This window comes from Anas platyrhynchos, chromosome 1 (assembly GCF_047663525.1).
Source record: "Anas platyrhynchos isolate ZD024472 breed Pekin duck chromosome 1, IASCAAS_PekinDuck_T2T, whole genome shotgun sequence".
Classification (NCBI taxonomy): domain Eukaryota; kingdom Metazoa; phylum Chordata; class Aves; order Anseriformes; family Anatidae; genus Anas; species Anas platyrhynchos.
In genome coordinates this window covers 87,275,770-87,286,284 of record NC_092587.1, presented here as the reverse complement: position 1 = coordinate 87,286,284, position 10,515 = coordinate 87,275,770, and the positions used below count along the sequence as shown (strand labels likewise).

Here is a 10,515-nt window from a genome sequence, read left to right as displayed (position 1 = left end):
CTGGTAACCCCTTTGTGTTCAAGAGTCTTAGCAGTGATATTATGGGCTATCTAATCCTCTCTCTCTAAATGAGTGTGCTGGGCAGAACATAAATCCAGCCCTACCTCTGAGAAACAAGATGCTTTTCCAACTGGCCTGATTGAGTACTTGGCCTGATGATGACTTTCACAGTCAGATGTGCAATCTGCCCTCTGGCTCCTTGTTGGTTTGGACTCATTGCCTAATCTCTAATACCCGACTGCAAGAGATAGAGATTCCTGTTTGACTTTATAAGACAATATGTCACAGACGATAGGTAAGCTGTGTCTTTGCACCTGATGTTTCCACAACAGATCCTTTCCACAGTGCACTCTTCCTTGCAGTATGGAAAATGACAACTGTAAAGGACACAAGAAGTAACCTTTAAAACTGCTGTACAGAAGCAGAAAAAAAAAATCAGAAATTGACCCAAGAAAACAGGGTGCATGCTATCCCACTTGGATTGGCTGCTTTGGGGTGTTAACATCGCAATTCAGTGGTACTGTTTCATTATTTGCTAACCTCTATAGCAAATCTGAATGTCTTTGTTTAAGAAGAACAGTCTAAAATGGATTATGGGCTGCATTATGAAAGCATAAAAACATTTATAAAATCCACACCCCTGCCCTCCACGCCCATGCTGTTCTATCAAAATATACAGAAGAAAATATTTACAAGGTATAATCTTCTCAGTTAGGCTTAATTTCCTGTATATATTTTAAATGCAATTTCTCAAGAGCATACACATAAGGAAATCCAAGAAGTGGGAGGGGTCCACACAGACCTTTGCTCCAAAGTTTAGATGAGAGCCATATTATTTTCTTATGCACCAGTTTTGGTCTTTCAGTTTGCCCCATGACAACAGGAAGAAGATAGGAAATGAAGTTCAGACTAAAGCTGAATGAAGGAAAACCCCAGTAGAGCGCAGCTTTTTCTGTATACGAAGTTGCTAACAATTAAGGGGAATTCTGAATCACAGTTTAATTTGGCATTTTCAGAGCTAGGATTACTTCATTTCAAAGACTGAGCTAAGTCTGCAAATTTCAAAGTATCTAGCACGCTATAAAAAACAAGAAAATGGAGCAATCACCAGAAGAAAGAGTCAAGTGCTTAAACTAGGACAAAGTAATAACTGACACGGAACTGGGACTTTCCCCATTTTCACTCTCACAATCCTGTGGTAAACCATTTCACTTTGTCTTTGGTTTAATTTAGGAAAAAAAATATTGAAAACTCTCATGCTTGGAATGAGTATATATTAATCTTTTGTTCTGAGTAATAAGGTGCAAAGAAATGTAGTCCTGGCAGGATACTAATTTCTGATGTTGTCAATTAAAAAACTTCTGCTGGTGTTTTGAATGGAAAAATCTCTCAGAAAGTGTTTTTATCGAAGCACCCAGTTCCAAGTCCTGGATTATTAGGTTAAGCTCCATCAGCAGAGAGACCAATATAAATGCTTTTCATACCATCTGCCTCGATGCCTTGACAAAAAAATAAAGACGAGAAAATATGTAGATCCCAAATTCTCCGATTTTAACCTGTTTCCCTTTAATATAAAGCTGGGAATTCAGGTCCTAAAATATAAAATGAAAACCATGATTTCTTTTCTTTTTATCTTTCCTCAAAAACTCACAGAACATACAAAATCTCAGTGTTCCCAGGACTTAGCTCTTTTATATTTTGAAATCAGAAAAAAATAAATGCTTTTATCTGATGTTTATCAGGAGGCTCTATATAATTACAAAGGTTCTGATTTCCCTGTTTAAAAACAAATGAGGGTGTTGTACAGGGCCTTGGAATATTAGGAGGCATCTCCAACAGCTAATGATAGAGGACAGTGCCTCAGCAAAGGCATTAGCGATCCATCTGGCCAATTAAAGAGCAACTTAGGCAGAGCCCAATACTATTTCTCAATTATGGTGGCTGTGATATCGAGGCTTGAGGAGTAGTGAGATGTAGCGTGAAATAATACCGTGAATCCAAACAGAGAAAAGCAAGGAATAGGTGTTGTAACCCCACAGCAGAGAGAAATGGGAAAATGCTGCCAGCCAGAGATGTACCTTGACTACCTGCAAGAAAGAGGGCAGGACTTTAAGAAAAATGGCTCAGACATGAAAGTAATACTAACAAAGCCCATCTTCCTGCAGATTGGTGATCAGAGCCTGCAAGCTCTACACAATATGAGTACAATTATTGTAGGTCTCCCCTCCTACAAGAAAGATAAAATTCTCAGTGAGCAAAAGACAGCGTGCTGTGGTTGCTCTGGAGCAAAGCATGTGCTGGCCAGCCAGCTGTCCTCCACTAAGCTTGGTTAAATGATAAGTTCTGCTTGTTTTTGCCCAGCAGTGGCACTAGTTTGAGTTTTTCTCTCTTCTCTTTAGACCCCCATTTTATAGAAAATGAATTATCTTTTCTTTCAGACTTGTCTGAAAATGGTCAGCATGCTCAAAAGTTGTGTATGGTCATGACAGACAAGCATAGAGACAGAGTCCCATAAACTTACATGAGATAATTTAGCAGCGAAGTACAACAGAAATCGGTGGTGTTTAAAATCTGGAAGCTTAAGCCCATGCCTAGCAGAGAGAAACCAAAGCCTTGCTCTTTGCTGCTTCCCTATCCTGACCTCCACGAGCTCTGACTTTGCTATTTCCTCCTGTGGCCATGACTGCAGACACAGCCGAGCAGGATCTGCCATGCCAGAATTTGGACCTGGACAACGTGTAAGATTTCCTAATGCCTTAACATCACATCATATTTTAAAATATTTTTTTTTCCATGTCTTGCACTTTCAAAAGCATACAACCTGAACTCATGTGTCCATAAAAGCATTTTTTCCTGTCCCTCCCCACCTGTGCCTGCTTCTATTCCTTTCTCCCATTGTCCAGCAGTGAAAGGAGAAGGAGTTAAAGATCACGCTGCCTTCCAGACAGCACTTTCTCATGTATGTTACCTCCCTCTGCATGCAAGTGACGCTGCCCTCCCTCCGGATGGTTCCACGTATCTGTCCTCTGAAGCTAAAGAGATGGGAATGATTTCCCTCAACATGAAATGCCGTATAAAGAGTGTGGGTGGGAAATATGCAGTGTAATGGAACTGAAACCCCATAAGGGAAATCAACACAGGCAGTTGCTGATACACTATTTACTTGGATAAATCATCCATTTTCCTCCTGGGCAAGATGACTTGAGGTATCACCTACCCAGGATGGCAAGTGCAAATATAAATAATAAATAAATCTATCTGAGGAAGAATTTTGACTGTAATGGGCTTTGTAGAGAAGTAAGTTTCAGTTAAACTTAATCCTTGCTGTCTTCTGTGTCTCCAGCAGCAGAAACATCTGGTCGGTTTTAGATTCCCCTTGGATTCCCAACTTCAAAGGGAGTTATAAAGAATAACAAATACATGTACTGGCACTGAAAAAAAAAATTAGAGCAGCAGGAGAGAATGGTAAAATTGTCCTTATTTGACTGCTAGTGACAGGCGCCACAGGCAGAACTGTGAGAAAAAATCTTAACGGCTCAGGCAAATAAGCTTTTTTTTTTTTTTTTCCTAATGACTGGCTCTCTCCACTAATGACGCAGAAAATCTATGGGATCTGCCCCATAATGGCAAAAAGCACATGTGCCAAGGAATGCACGCAAGGGTATGTAGAAAACAGATTTCAAATCAGATATGTACTAAATTAATAGGCAGGAAACCAGGAACTAAGTTTTGTTCCCAGCTCTTTAGCTGAGAGGTCGCTGTGTATGTTGTTGGTTAAATTACAGAGGGCCAAATTTGGGCTCTTTAAGTCAGTAGGACATCGTGAAGTATGGCCATAAACAATGACTGCCATACGCACTCGTCAGAACCTATTCCAAAACTCTCAGGAACCGGGGTAAGGGTAAGCAAACAGAGTAACAGACGTCTGCAGCATGACGTCTTTCCTCTGCTACGTGGTGGCTGGAAAGTGACTGGGTGGCCATGCTGCCTTTACCAACGCAGCACTACCTGCAACAGCCTTTGACGTGTTTTTGCCCGTCTGTGCACTGAGCTTCATGCTGATCTTCTGAATCAATGGGCTCATGGAACAATGTCCCCCACTTCGCTCACGCAGCATCAACAGTCTTCTTTATTAAGTTTTGTTCTTTTACCATTTCAATTGTAGGGCTAATAAAATAAACATAATGTGAAGGATCTGTGAGGATTCATGAACCTGTGTGAAGCCTCCTACATGCTAAAAATTAATTCTTGTAGGAACACTAAACTTGTTAGTCTTTTCATCAAAACTGTAGTCTCTTAAATGCCTGGCTTCGTGTAATGCAAAGACAGATGCCAGAGGGGAAAATTACAGAATAGGCTTTTGCAAATAGCATTAAAACCACAGCTATCCCTCTTCCACCTCCAGTGACAGAGAGTCCACAGAATATAAATATTGAAGGTAGTCACCAAATAAATTCCAGTGATTCCTGAATCAAAGAGACTGATCAACTCGTGGATATTTGATTGCTATATTTGGCAACTAAATTATTTCTTGCAAATAATTCTTGCAGCTCTGTTACTGGACTTGCAAACATGACTTTTTTCCTGACCTTATTTTATCTTATGATGTCATGAGGTAAGCAGCTTCCCATTGTTTCACATTCAAAGATATTTCAGGATCTCTTAAATGCCCCACATAGCAGCAAGACTGTATCAAGATTTTGCCACAAATACAGCAGTCTCATATTTATATCAGAATGTTCAGTCATAAGAATCATAAGTTCTTGTACCATGCAATGTCTGAAGGACTTCTGCAACAGGCTCCTTGCTGAAGGACCCTAATCCTAAATTGATTTCTCACTGAACAGCACAGGAAATGAAGATGCTCTACAAACTGCTATAGAAGAAGGAATTTAAGCATATGTCTGTGAGACAGAAATCAGCCATTTTTGAAGCTCATATTGCAGTGCTACTAAACAGATGAATCTAGAAAGAGAACCCCAAAAGAACTTGAATTGCACAGCAGAGATGGGACAAATCAATTCCATGTCTGGTATACCACCACTTTGTGGGAGCTGTTCTGAGATAAACTCGTCCTTCTTGCCCAGGAGCTACCACTGAAAGCAATGATATGTGCAGCAGGATCTCTAGGGACATCAGACTGTCAGGACCTGTGAAAGACAATGCTCTTGGATGTACTACAATCCATGACGTACTGATGCAAAATTAACTTTTCTAAAAGTCTTTTACCTCTTAACCTAAAGATCTTTGACTCTTGAAAGGGGGCCTGTCTTAGTAAGGCTCTATTACCTGTGTAGCCAATATCCTCCCATTGGGAACCTTTTCAGATTAATGCTTACAATCTTAATTGTCCAGCAAAATCATACTTCTAGAGAAAGTAAAGAAGGATTTTGTGAACACAACAGGAAATCCAGGATTCCCAAGAGAGGATTTCTTCACGGGCCACTTTATTTCAAGGTAACATCAGATGTCTTCTAATTTCTGTATCTGCAATCAGAGCTGGCCGGCCTGGGTTGAGGGCAGTACAGGCTGAAATAGCTTGAAAGCCAGTTGTGGGTTCTGATTGCATCCACAGTCTGCATGAAGAATCCCCAACATAGACTTGATCCCCACAGCCTGCTAAAGCCAAGGGAAAAAATTTAGATCAGGTTTAATATATGTTACAAAAGAACAGTTCACCTTTTTTCTATAGGAAATGCTGCCTATAATGAAGCACAGTTCATTAGAAAACCAAACAGTCACAGTTCCTGTCTATACCCCTAATATTTACTCCTGCACACTGCAGAAATGACCTTGACTTTCCAAAGACAGACTGGCAAGTATCAGTCTGGAAGTGAAGGCTAAGAGAGATATGTTATAGCCTTCAACTATTACAGATAGCGAAGGAAACAAAAGGCACTGGAAGAGAATGGGGGGCAGAATAGCTTTCTCTCTACATCTGTTACAAGTTTTTAATGATACAAATCTTTCTAGTTAAATCATATCTCTGAGTTTGGTGTGTTATTTATTAAAGAGAGCAGCACAACAAAGGGACATAGACAATCCATCCTGGGACAGCAGCTAACAAACACTTCAGTTGCATAGCAGCATTTCACCAAGTACCTTTATAAATTTTTCTTCACATCTTGTTTATAGCACGTTACATTCTCCTGTAACTAGAGCTGGTAGACCAGATCCGGCATGGTCTATCAGTTTCTTGAGTATCTTTCCTGTCCTCTTATGTGTCTGTAAGCATTCAGGCACAGTGCAGCAATTCAATATAACCATTATAAAGGCAGTTCAACTCCTGGCCAGCCCTCAGCATGCACATATACATTTGCAAAGCATTAATGGTATATTAAGCTAAAAAGAAACATCCCAATAATACTAGCCAGCTAGGCAAGATCTACAGATGCTTTTTGTTTGCTTGGGATATTTTACTGCTTACATTATTATTATCTTTGTGATGTGTGATGCTCTACCAGCATGCAAGAAATATTGTGTGTCCCATATACACAACAAACTTTTTCAGAAATTTATTTATAGAGTGGGGTGGCAGAGCTTTTTTTTTAAAAAAAAAAAGCCTAAAAATATCATTATTCCAGCTCTTCACATTCAAGACCAGTGCAAAAATATATTCTTCAGATTAAATCAGCCTTCTTAAGACTAAATTCAATATATACTGATACGGCAGGTTACATGCTTAGTCACGTAAAAAATTCTGATGAATAGAGGAGACAGCTGTTAGACAAAGCATATATTCCTGCCTGTCCCATCACTGGTCTGTGACTGAGAAATATCAAAGCAACTACACTATTATCCCTAGAATAAGTATTTGTTTAAAAGCAGCTTTTCTGTATGACAAAATACCCCTTACCAAGTCTGAAAAACAGAAACAAAAGGTTAGGTGGGCAAACAAATGGAAAATCTTTTCATTTCTTGTTTTTTTGTCACCTTGTGTTTACCTCAGACTTGAGCGCAAACTCCAAAGTAGAGCTGCAGGATGCGTTTCCTCTGCAGAGGTGATCAGATGCTGACTGTTCTATCCCTAACTTACAAATGTCCCAGCGACAATATTTCTAAGCCAAAGGACATTGCTGTATCTAGCCAAATTCAAGGAAGCCAGATGAGAATAACCAACATATCATGTGAACAGGGAAGTACTGCAGCCCTTGTTGGAAAAGCAGGGATCCACACATTGCTGAGACAAGGTCAGGTCCTTTACATTTCACGTGAAACAGTGCCTCCAGCAACAGCGCAATCCTTAACTACGTGTTTTGCTTTTAATCTTTATCCTCAGCCCTACTTGTCACAAAAACCCCCTTTCAATTCATGTTGTTCTTTTGTAGAGTGCTCCCACGGAGCTGGGTTTATGCCAGTCCTGAGGAACTTAAGATCAGCCAAAACCATAACCTAAAGTAGTATGCCTCTGAGGCACACCATATTGTGGCCCCGGACAAGACTGCTGCCAGAACTGTAGTGTTTAAGCATACCAACCCCACATGAGAAAGAGGAACGGAGCGGAAAAAAACATCCAAGACATTAAGAAGAGAAATCAAGAGTATTTTGGATGTTACACAGGATGAGGAAAGACTGACAGCAACAACCAGAAGTGCTCTAATAAGGGAAGGTCCTTTTCAGATCAAACCTAAGAAGCAACAAATTGAATACACTAATATTAAGTACATACGTTTCACACACACAACACCATGACGTTGCAAGCAATGGTGCCAAGACAGGCACCCAAAACTGGGGAAATTTGATCTGTAAGCACTCCACAGAGAAGGAAGCCAGTAGAACTGAAATGGTATCAAAGGCTTCTTAAAATTTGCAGAGCAGAAAGAACATATCTCCAGGGGGGACCCAGACATAGATGCAGAGACAGACACTATCTCTGTAACAGTCAATCAGAAAGTCCCATTATAAAATCCCAAATAATCTGAGGGACCATTTTTGTAATTGTATGAACATCCATAGAGAGTTAAATCAACAACAGAAGCATTTGAAAAACACTGGTGTATTTGAAGTCCATTGCTGTGAGTGACATAAATACAAGACCTCAGCAAAGTTTAAGGGTCCACATCTATTTTAATATTTTTGATGTTTTAATAGAATATGAGAGATTTACTTTTTTTTTTTTTTTTTTAAATAGGTTTAGTAGAATTCTGATGATGTGCTCCCCTAAACGTCACCTAGAAGAGCCCAAACACAATCCCATATTTCTGCTTTACAGGATAGCTACAGACTTTGAAATTTGCTTTTGTTTCACAGTTGAATTAAACAGTGTATGGCAAAGTTGCCCATGAAACAAATATAAAAAATGATTTCAATCAACTGAATGTTTTGTTTTGACAAAATAATTTTGTTTTGATTGTTGCTTTCAGTTTTGATTTAAATTTTATATTAGAACATAGAGCACATTTTTGAAAGAAAAGTTTGAAACAAGCATTTCTATTCCACAAATGTAAAAAAGCTTTACCTGTAAATATAGATAATGAAAATAAATTGAGTCTTAGGAGTGTGTGTGTGCATTTTATATATATATACAATTATATATATGCATGTATATATATATATATATATATATATGCACAATGAGCCAGTATTTCAATCAGAAGAGAATTCCACTAGATAATTATTTTTTATTATTATTATTTTTTACTAATTCTAGTCCTGGCCTTTCACACTCTTTAGTGAACCTCAGCAGCTTGCAATACCTCTGGAATTCTATCAATATATCAGTGACAATCTAATTATTATTAATAATCTAGGTTGTATGTTGTTCCTGTCTACTCCTTAGACCAGTGGAGCTTACTGATGTATGAAAAGTAAAAAGCTTTTCATACAATCATTTATGTAGCAACTAGCACAAGTCTTGTTGGGTCAAGTGTTCTTCACTACTATTGTCATTTGGTCTGTTCTTTAAATTTAACTTATAGATAAATACAAGAATAGTTGAGATTTGTAGATGTTTAAGCACCCAAGAATTCTTTTTTCTTGAACCACTAAGACTCTTGCTCGCTGCTCACACATTCCAAACAAATAAAATGCAAAATACCATGAAGCCATGCAAGCTTGACTGAAACTGCAAGATGAGTCCTGACCTAAAGCAGGAGGAATTCAAATTAGGATTCACCTAAATCAGGTAGCAGCAAGAGCCCCAGCATATGAAAGTATTCACTTAGGAAGACCAGAAGGGGAGCTGAGGTATGGCTTGGCCTGTAAACATGACATCATTCCCAGTGATTGGCACCCCCTGGATATTTCAATGTTGAGATGCTTTTGAGAAGTGGTTGCCTCCTGTGCCATTTGGTGAAGGGCTTTTTGTGACATGGACAGAATCTCATTAAGAATCAAATAATTTGTTTGTTATAAAGCGCATTTTTAAATGCAGTGCTTGGAGCAGAAATCCAAGGATTCAAGCAATTAATTGTACTGTTTAGTCCCCCATGAAAGCACTTTCTAACTTGAACCTACCTACTGGAACATCAGATGCCACACTTTGCAAAGCAGAGACGAGGAAAGTCTTGGGGCGGGCTGCTGGGAGTACCTCTCCTGTGGTTTTTTAAAGTATTAGATTTGGGGAGCAATGTATAGGAAGAGAGTGGGGGGCAAAATAAAAAGAGTTTGGATTGCATATCTTTACAAACAGGTCATTACCATATGAGAGAAATACAAAGGCTTGTTCAAATGCCTGAACTACAATTACCTCTGTCACTTCTCTAACAGAGCTTTCCCCGCTGTACACCAAGCGGACTATTGAATGTGCCTTCTGCATACTGGGCCCACGGGCTGACAGCTTCCACAATCTGAAATGAATTGAATGCGCTCTCCTTCACCCTGCATATTTCTTCAGCTGAGATTGTCTGTAACCCCTTCCCAGCAGTAAGATTTCAGAGCCTCGCTGCCCTGCCTGAGGAAGATGACCGACTCACTTATTCTTCACCTTCACAAAACAAAAACACCGATTTAGAAACTAGAGAAAACTGAAAATACCAAAAAGCACCTCTGTGCCTCAGCATCCTCTGCACAAGTTCCTCATGCTTAGATCAACATTATGTGAAAAATTTCCCCTTTCCTACACACATTGCCTTTTCCAAACGAGGGACTGTCGGTTCTCTACTACCAGCTTTCCTCTCCCTTGTCTGGTCTTACACTTACTGAAAAAATAAAAATAAAATTAAGAAAAACATCCCTCTGCTAAATTTAATACCTCCCCTCTCCTCTCTCAGCTTCCTTTGTGTCTCCCTTCACGCCTCTCAGGCTTTGGTGTTTTTTAAGACCCTGTGCTGATACCTGATCACTTTGTTCTTTTTTTTTTTTTTCTTCCTTTTTTATTTTATTTTTTTTTCCTTTTCTGTTTGCTTAAAACTCCAGCCCCCAAAAGAGAATTTGGAGAAAACCAGCTTTCTCTAGTTACCCCATTGTTCTTCTCAGGCAAGATCTATTTCAGATGTTTCTATTTCAAATATTTAATGACAGACCTATTCATACAAAGATATGCCAACACCACTCCCCTGTCTCTTTGGCATGATG

The 10,515-nt window shown here is 39.2% G+C and overlaps 1 protein-coding gene across 41 annotated transcripts in view; it reads right to left on the bottom strand.

Moving 5' to 3' along the window:
• Nucleotides 1-10,515, bottom strand: part of ZBTB20 (zinc finger and BTB domain containing 20) — a 522,330-nt gene that overhangs the window by 242,506 nt on the left and 269,309 nt on the right. The window lies entirely within an intron of this gene.